This window comes from Pseudopipra pipra, chromosome W, assembly GCF_036250125.1.
Source record: "Pseudopipra pipra isolate bDixPip1 chromosome W, bDixPip1.hap1, whole genome shotgun sequence".
Lineage (NCBI taxonomy): Eukaryota > Metazoa > Chordata > Aves > Passeriformes > Pipridae > Pseudopipra > Pseudopipra pipra.
In genome coordinates, this window is record NC_087580.1 from 18119189 (window position 1) to 18129038 (window position 9850).

At 51.6% G+C, this 9850-nt stretch overlaps 1 long non-coding RNA gene across 1 annotated transcript; it reads right to left on the reverse strand.

Annotated features, from left to right (window-relative positions):
• Positions 1-2880: 2880 nt before the first annotated feature.
• Positions 2881-8656, reverse strand: LOC135406446 (uncharacterized). The gene is made up of 2 exons (XR_010426256.1): positions 8105-8656; positions 2881-7600 (listed from the first exon to the last, which is right to left on the reverse strand). It is a non-coding gene; the product is annotated as an uncharacterized LOC135406446 (long non-coding RNA).
• Positions 8657-9850: the final 1194 nt, after the last annotated feature.

Consider the following 9850-nt stretch of genomic DNA (forward strand, 5'->3'; position numbering starts at 1 on the left):
ACACTTGCCCAGCAGAGCCCATTGGGTGGGGGTGGTTGCAGAGACGCTCCCTGTGGGGCCAGCACTGCCCAGGGACAGCCAAAGCCTTGGGCTGGGACCAACAGCGCTGCAGCCACGAGCACCAACCCAGCAGGACAGGGGCTGCTCTGGGCAAAGGGAACTGCAGCCCAGCCACAGCCAGGGCAGGGCTGCTCAGGGGGCTCTGCCAGCCTCTGGTATTCTGGGACTCAATGAAGCTTTTCCTTGGAGAGCTCTTTGAAGGCCCAAGTGAGAGAGAGGCAGAAGTGCAGCTGTCAAATGCAGCAGGATAAACACAGCAGTTCCTGTGAGGAACATTTCTGCCCTCAATCTGGGGAAGGGCCTGTGAGGTCCCTTCTCTCTGCAGGAGCTGATGGCTCAGCCCGTGACTCAGGGCTGGGCCAGGGGCTCTCCAGCTGCCCCTGCCCTGGCCTGTGACAGCCCAGCACAAGGCCCCTGGCTGGCACAGGCCCTGGGAGATCCCCTGTGCCTGAGGGCCTGGGCTCCCTCCAGCAACGGGGCTTCTCTTTGGGCTGCCCCGTCCCTCGTGCTGAGCGCAGGATGGGACAGCAGCAGGCACAGCTGGGCCCTGTCTGTGCCCGCAGCTGAAAGGAGCAGCCTGGGCACAGCACGGGGAGGCTGCTGCTGGCAGGGCACAGCAAAGGGCCCGGGCAGGCTGGGCACTGGCACCCCCTTGTCCTTCCCTCAGCGTCACCCCCCCAAGGCAGTGCCCCCGGCAGAGCCCTGAGCCAGGCGGGAGGGACAGGATCTGCCTTCCCCGGGCTGGGGGTCAGGGCTGGGCCTTTCTGCTGCCTCCAACCAAGCCAGGCTGTGCTCAACATCTCAGCTGCCTGCACAGAGCCTTTGCCTCCCTGCACTCACGGCCCCCAAGGATCTGCTGGAGAGTCCCTGGGGAGGCTTTGTCAGGAATGGCCCTTGGGGGGCTCCTGAAGGCTTCAAGGGACTGCAGGGTTTTCCAAGGCCTTTGGGTTTTGCTTTGGAATCTCGCAGAAGTTTGTGCAACCCTGACCTCCAGTTCTCTGCTCTAATGAGTCCCTGAAGAGGCTTGGTCAGGAAGGGCCCTCAATGGGGCTCGTTAATGCTTGAAGGGACTAAAGGTTTATTCAGGTCCTTTGCCTTTCCTTTTGACTCTGAGTCTAGGAGAGGTTTGATCAATCATGGTCTCCAATTCTCTGCTTTAATTAGTCCCTGGAGAGGCTTTGTCAGTAGGTCCTCCAGGGTTTTTAAGGAGCTTTGGGATTTCCTTTGGAAACTGAGCCTTTGAGAGCTTTGTGCAATCATGGCCTCCAATCCTCTCCTCCAACCAGTCCATGAGGAGCCTGTCTTGGGAATGGCCCTCAGTGGGACCCATTAATGCTCTGAGATACTTTGGGTTCTCCTTCTGACTTTCACTTCTGGACAGGTTTGTGCAATCTCCCCTCAGTACCTGAGGTTCAAGGACTCAGCACCAAAAGCCCCCCGGGGCTCATTCAGATAAAGCAAGTCCTAACAAACCACGGCTCTTCCTGGGATTTTCCTCCAGTCTAGACAGTGAATTAGGAATGTTGTCCCATGGAATCAGGGGACCATTGTGACACTGCAGGGCCCCAGGGAACTCTTTTGCCCGCGACGAGGGTCAGCACAAGAGACACCGACACCAACTGTGGAGAACAAGTGTGTAATTTTCCTGCAGTGCAAAGCAGCAAAGAATGACAAAAGGCTGAGCTCAGTAACGCACCTCATCGTTCCTACCAAGAGTGCCTGGAGTGAGTAGAAAAGCTCCCTGCCCAGTTGCCCTCATCTGTTCCCCTCAGCCAGGCCCGCACGGCAGCGGGGGAGCCCCGGTCGCAGCCAAGGGTTGGAGAACCCCTCCCGGGCCCGGGAAATCCCACCCAGGGCGTCCACTCGTAGGGGAGGGCTCCATCTGTGCTGGGAGGGGGTCCAGCTTTTCTGGCCTTGCAGAAACAAGCTCACAGAGCTACGAGTGTGCAAAACCATCTGGCTCCCTTCTCCTCCTGGGTTCCACCCACAGCCTGGCCAGGGCTTAAGGGGAAAACCCAGGCAGTCAACCTGCCCCATCTGCTGCCAAACAAGGCCACACATCCACTGCCAGGGCCTTGACCACTCTCTAAACACAGGAAGATAAAGATCACATTTTGCTCACAATCAGACATAAGATTTGATTAAGGAACACATTCAAATATCATTCACTAATGAGCTGAGACTCACAGATCTCACTAAGAAGCACATTTATTTTGTTCAGGGGCAGGTACACGGGGAGTCTTTCCACACTACATCTTTGACCAACAAACATACAGAGTTTTAGCTAAGGAGCAAATACAGGGATAAACAGACTGTTAGGTTGGAAGGTTCATCTAGAGCTCAGCTTTGGCTCAGGGCCTGTTGTTCAGCCTCAGCACTTCAGTGACAGCCACACAGGGCTTTACATGACACACACAGTTTCCAGATTCATTAGATATTCTCCCTTACTTAAGACATAGATGTTACTTTGCTTTACACAGTCAGCCCCCCTATTGCAAGTCCTTAGTTGGTCCTTTGGGGTCTCCTTCAGGGCTCTCTGGTGGGTTTTTTGGTATCTGGTGCCCCCCAAAGTTGAGGTGTCCACTTCTTGACCTCGGTTCTGAGCAGACACAGTGTCATTACCTTTCACCACAAAGACTGGAACGTTTGGGTTTGATCTTCTCTGGGCCCACAGAGCTCAGCTTCCATCCTGTTTGCTTAGTTACATCCCTGATCCAGTTCTCCAGGACCTCTCCAAGATTGGCCATAGAGAAATGTTGGGAGCAGTCTTCTATATCCCACATCAAATCCCCCTTTTTTCAGACTAAGCTCCTGAAGGGATAGAGTGTCTTAGGAGCTTTATTTCATTTTACAGCTCAAGGCATTAGAACAGCTACAGCACTGAATCCTGATGCAAGCTGAAATACAAATGCCCTTCCAGCTTTGGGGCAACCCTTCCCAGGTGTTATTTCCACACACCAATCCCACCCTGTTCCTTTGGGGACCGGCCAAGGATCAGTCATTTCCCCAGCAGGAAGGGTTTGAGGACATTGGGGTGATTTCCCACAAACGGGCCCCTCTCATTAACACAATCCACTTGTCCTGTTCCTTTAGTGGGGGTCACAGCTTTGGACACAGGCAGGATTGTCAGAGGTGGTGGGGGGGTACTTGCACACTGACTGCTGGGTCTACTTTTTGGGGAACACAAGTGCTCACCCAGTGACCAGGAATCATTTCTGCCAGAACAGGGAAGGCAGAAATGGTGAATGGCTTCCTTGTCTTTTCAGGTAAAGGAGTGCACACCCAGCAATCCCTTGGAGGCAACACTTGGGTCACGTTTGAGACTAAAAGGAGATGTAAATTTTGCTCCCAAGTCAAGACCCAATTAACTATTGTCAGGAGAGCCAAAGCAGACTTAAGCATTTGGTTTCTTCTCAGACAACCTCTCAATTACCCAAGGGGCTCTGGCCTTTGGAATTCTGCAATAATGCATCCCTGATTTGACTTGTTGTACCACTTCTACAATCAAGTGGGCACCTCTGTCTGATGACATTCCCAAATGTACCTCGAATCCAGGGATTCTTGGATTCAACAGTATTCCACTCACTTCCCCAGCCCAGTTGGTGTGACAAGGAACAGCCTCTGGCCACCCAGAGAAGGTATCCCCCAAGACTAGGAGATCTTTACACCCTCCTTTTCTGGGCAATTCAGTCACATCCATCTGCCAACATTCACCTGCAGCATTTCTACATTTTCCATCACCTGTTCCCACTCCAGTGGCAGGGTTTGGATTATTTCTCTACCACACACCACACTGCTGACTCACTGCTTGTACAGCTGGGGTCAGTTTTGGACCAAGAACCCACTTGGACAAATGTTACAGTGCAGAAACAAATACAAACACAAAACAAGGATCAGTGGAGAAAACAAAGCCAGAGACCAAATGGGGGAACACCAAATAACCCACCCAAAGAGCTGGAAGATCCACACGTCTTAGAGGGACAGGATTCCCCAAAAGAATGCCTTATTATCCAATGGGATCTTCCCCCATCCCAGACCAGTCCAGGGATCTGTGGTCTTCTCCAGGAAAGTCCTGGGGCCGGCGTGAAGATCCAGAGATCCCTCGGATCCACGGGAGATCAGGCAGAGGGTCCCATCTGGGGCCAGAAATGGTGCCCAAAAGCAGCAGAAAGCAAGTCCTTAACCCCAGCTGGGAGGTGTTAAGAAGCAGGCATTCTTTAGGGCAGCGTGCTGGACGCCTGCAGGAGAGTTCTTCTAATCCAGCCTGCTCAGGGACACAGGCAGGGCTTGGGATTACACCCACTGATTCCAGAGGCATTGGATATTCCCCCTTACTGAACACATGTCCATTACTGTGCTTTACACAGTCACACCCCTATTGCAAGTCCCTACTTGGTCATTTGGGGTCTTCTCTGGGGGTCTCTGGTGGGTTTTTTGGCATCTGGTGCCCCCCAAAGCTCAGGTGTCTGCTTCTTGACCTCGGTTCTCAGCATCACTGCTTTTCCCCACAGAGACCGTCATGTTTGGTTTGATCTTCTCTGGGTCCCCAGAGCTCAGCTCACATCCTGTTTGCTTGAGTTCCAGCCCTGATCCAATTCTCCAGGACTTCTCTAAGATTCTGTTGTTCCTTATTTGGCCAGAGCAGAATCTTGGGAGCAATGTTCTACTTCTCCCAAACCAAGGCTCCCCCTGCACCAGCCACTGCCAAACAAGGCCAGACATCGACTGCCATGGCCTCCACCACTCTCCAGATACAGAAAGAGAAAGATCAGATTTTGCTCACAATCAGACATCTTTTGTTAAGGAACAGATACAAACAGGATTCACTGATGAGCCCAGACTAACAGATCTTCCTAAGAAGCACACCTGTTTGGTTCAGGAGCAGATACACAGGTGGAGTCCCATCCCACCACATTTGTACCAACAAATAGACCCAGTTTTAGCTCAGGAGCAGATACATGGAGACACAGCCCATTAGGTTGGAAGGTTCATCTAGAGCTCAGCTTTGGCTCAGGGGCTGTTGTTCAGCCTCAGCACTTCAGTGACAGCCACACAGGGCTTTACATTACACACACAGTTTCCAGATTCCTTACAGAGTCTTGCTTACTTAATACAGACACTTGTGGGCAACACTTGGATCACCTTTGGCACTAAAAAGACATGTAAATTTTCCTCCCACGTCAACAGTGTTTGAACTGTTGTCAGAAGAGCAAAACAAGAGTGAAGCATTTTGTTTCTGCAGTCAAGTGGGAACCTCTGTCTGATGACATTCCCAAAGGCATCCCAAATACAGGGAGGATTGCACTGAACAGGATTGCAGTCTCTTTCCCAACCTGCTTAGTGCAACAAGGAACAGCCTCTGGCCACCCAGAGAAGGTATCCCCCAAGACCAGGAGATCTTTACACCCCCCTTTTCTGGGCAATTCAGTCACATCCATCTGCCAACATTCACCTGCAGCATTTCTGCATTTTCCATCACCTGTTCCCACTCCAGTGGCAGGGTTTGGATTATTTCTCTTCCACACACCACACTGCTGACTCACTGCTTGTACAACTGGGGTCAGTTTTGGACCAAGAACCCACTTGGGCAAATGTTTCAATAATTTGCTTCACTCCAAGGAATCCCCTCATGTTCCCCATCCACCAGGTCACAGGAGATTGGCTCAGGGACTATTATTTGCCCACTTGGGGGAACTGCCCAGCCTCCTGGAGCAAAGTTTGCTCTAAGGTTTCAAGGAGTTGACAATCCTTAGCACTAGACTCATTTTCTTCTACTGGGAGAAGGATCTCTGTCAGGATCTCTGCCCTGGTGGTGGGGAGTTCTGTGCATCCAGAGAATTGTTTTCCATGCCGGACAAAGCTGCCCCCACTGGGAAACAATTCCCAACCAGGACTTTCCAAGGGGCTGTCTCCTAAGTCAGCTCTGCCAATACACTTCTCCTCTAGTCTGGAAGCAATCCCGCTCTGGGCTTCCTTTGCTGGGGCTGGGGCAGTTGACAGGTTGCTTCTTTCCTTCCTGGCCCAGCCTCCCTTGTCCTTGGAGAATTCCAAAGCCCACGGAGGCTCCTGGGCTCTGGACTACTTGCACTTTGTGTTTGGGATACCCCATATCCACTCAGCCCAAGGAAATTCCACAGGGCCACAGTCTGACCCCAACGTTGCTGCTCAGCATCAGTGGCATCAAAAGATCATCCCCACACTGCAATAAGGCTCCAAGAGGGTGGGTTTGGACTTCTCCATTCCTCCAGTCCCTTTGCCAATTGAGTTCCAGATATTGGGGGGCTATTTTTAAACCCCTGCAAGAGGACCACCAAAGTCAGATGGGTTTTCCTCCCCAGCTTTGCATTTTCCCATTGGAAAGCAAAAAGCTCTTGACTTTCCCAACTCAAAGGGAGACACAAAAAGGCAGCTTTCCAATCTAATCCTGTGAAACATATTAAACTTTCATTTAGGGGAGTTAGCAAAGTGTAAGGATTCACTATGACTGCTTGTATATCTTCTACTCTGTTCTTTACAGCTCTAAGGTCTTGGACTAACTGGCATAGCCTTCCATTTGCCTGCTTGACTGGCAAAACTGGAGCATTCCATTTAGATTCACATTCTTTTCACAAGCAAAATTTCATCAATTGTTCTACAAAGGGTGAGAATCCCTTACAACTTTCTATTTGCAAAGGACATTGCTTTGGCCTCACCAACCCCACTCCAGGTTTCTCTGGAATTCTCACGGGTTCTGCTCTCTTGGATCATGGAGGCACCTCTCCAGCCCATCCTGTTGGAACCACTGCATCCCCAAGTGATGGTGGCAGATGGATTACTTCTGCTTTGGGAGACTCTCATGCAAAACTAGAAACTTCCACAGAATTAGGCTCTGCAATAATAACCTATATTGGACCATTTTTCAATTGGATTGTGGCATTTCATTTTGCCAAGAGATCCCTCCCAAGCAGAGGCTTTGGGGAATTGGGGAAATACAAAAACTGGGGAGCCAACCACTGTTTTCCCAATTTCAAAGCCACAGCATTAAAAATGGCCCAGTTTCCCAATTCCCTGGCACACCAGACAATTGTTCTAGAATTGTCCCTTGAGTTTCATTTCCCTGCATTTAACACAGAGGAACAAGTTCCCACAGCCACAAACAATTGTGCTTAGCTTGGCTGGAACCAGATGTTCTGATGGGGAAGAATCCTCTGGTGCCCCCTCAGTTGTCATCAGTGATGCCACGAGAGGGTTCGGAGGGTTCTGAAGTTTCAGTTGCGGACAATCCCATTTCCAGTGTCCATCTTTCTTACAGGATGCACAGGGACTGCTCCCAAGTCTCCTGGGGGGATGTTTGAAGCAGGCTGCCCACGCTCTCGTCCTCTTCCTCTCCCCGGGGCACCATTTCCTCAGGGATTTCTTCCAGAACTGCAACTCCAACCTCCAACAATGTCCCCAAATTAGACTGATCTTGTCCCTCAGCTTGATTTTCCTTTCCGGGCTCACACCAAGGGCTCTGAGGGCGCTGCATTCACACCACAATCTTTCTGCCCTTTCACACGTTCTGCAAAGGGAAAAACACAGCACCAGACATAACCTCCTTCCACTTCTGTTCCCCTTCTCAAACAGCATCAACTGGAACAATGGATTCTAATTCAGTGTTCCAGAACAGCCATCCATTGATTCCAACACTCCATTAAATTCTCCCTGGGAGCTGTTCCTCCGGGGGGGCCGCCAATCTTCATCCAATATTGCAAAATGCAACCAAGGGGGGACTTCTTCCAAATTCCCCCTTCAGATTGCCCACTTCCCAGCTCTAAACAGTAGACCCAAAATGGTACAATACAGAAACAAATACAAGTACAGAACAATAGTGATCAATAAAACAAAGCCAAAGACCAAATTCCAGAATACCAAAGGACCCACCCAAAGGGCTCGAAGATCCACAGGTCTCAGATGAGCAGGATTCCCAAAATACCAAAGAACCCCCCAGTGCACTGAAAGATCCATACGTTTGACATGGGCAGGATTCCCCAAAAGAATGCCTTGTTATCCACTGGGATCTTACCTGTGTCCCAGACTGGGCTGGGGATCTGTGCTCTTCTGCAGCAAAGTCCTGGTGCTGGCGTGAAGATCCAGAGATCCCTCGGATCCGCGGGAGATCAGGCAGAGGTGTCCTGTCTGGGGGCCAAAAATGACACTGAAAAGCAGCAGAAACAAACTTCTTCACCCCAATTTGGAGATGTTAAAAAGAGCATTCTTCTTTATTCAGCATGCTGGGCGTTCAGAGGAGAGCTCCTCTAATGCACCGTGCCAAAGGACAGACAGGGCTGTTTATTACACACACTGTTTACATGTGCATTCAATAGTCTGGCTTACTTAATACAGATTCAGTACTTTGCTTTACACAGCCACACCCCTATTGGAAGTCCTTTTCTGGTCCTTCCGGGCCTTCTCTGTCATCCTGACCTCAGTTCTTGAGCAGCACAGCACCATTGTGTTTCACCACCAAAAATAAAGTTTGTTCTTTCATTATCTGGGTACCCAGAGCTTAGTTTGCATCCTGCTGGTTTGGGACATCCCTTATCTAATTCTCTAGGACTTCTCCAGGATTACATTGTTCCTCATTTGGGCACTCGGGGGACTGTGAGTTTCTATTTCTTCTCTCAGTGGTTTGATGGAGACCATGAGGAGCTGGGAACTCATTGCAGGGACAGGAGGGAGCAGTTGGGAAGTACTAGGCAGGTGGGGGAGAGAAGTGTTCAGAGAACAGCTGAGATACAGCTCGAGCAAGCTGAAAACTAAACTGTCATTTGGGGTCATCCCAGATCGATTGGATTTCAGCAATTACTCAACACAGGTGCCACCTCCTCCAGCCAAGCCCAGGAGATCAACCTCCTCAGCAGCTGCAAGAGCGGGATGTTCATGTGCCTGCTGCCATCTCCCCAAAGCCATTATCCCACTGCTGCTGACAAGATGGGCAAGATGAGCATCTACCTCCCAAGATCTGCTGCCGCAAGAAGAGCGTGTCCCAAAGGATGTCCTCAGCCTTCTCAGAGGGGATGTCAGATCCTCTCCAGGGATGGTCCCAGCCCTTCCCAACCCGGACTGGGCACCAGCTCCAACTCTTCCCTGGAAAACAAACAACAAATTCATGAACAGAGATTACAAACCAAAAGTGGAAACAAGAAAAAAAGGTAAAATGTTAACCTTCTGTCAGGGTTCTGAGGAAGGCCCAAGCCCTGCAGGCCAAAGGAAAACCCCCCCTCCTCCAGCTGAGGAAAACCCAGGCCTTCTCCCTGCCCTGCTGCACTGGCCCAAAGAAAGGCTCCTAAGCCAAGGCAGCCCAAGCCTTTCGTGGCCTGCAGCCCAAAGCAGCTGGTGTTCTGCAGCCCCGCCTTTGCTCCCCCCACGGGGGTTTGTTTTTGGCAGGCTGGCTGCCCCTGCCCCAGCCCCGCCCAGCAAAGGGGCAGTGGCAGAGGCTGGGGGCAGAGCCGGGCTCCCATTTCACACCCAGCCCAGAGCACCCGCCCGCCCTCCTGCCAAGAAGCAGCTTGGCAGCCGGCTGAAGAATTCCTCAGGTTCCCCATCAGCAAAGGGGAACCTTCGGTGCCCAGCCAGGCTGAGCAATGCCCGTGTCCGGGAGCACCCCCTGGGTGTGGACTCATCTGCAAACGGCGTGTGGAGCACGGCTTGGAGGAAGGGGCCAGAATCAAAGGCCATCCTCTTCAGCTCGCCGGCGTCCAGGTCAACTGAGAGCTTGTCATCCCTGACGTCGTCCTCGATGTCTCCAGCAGCAGGCCCACCCGGCACA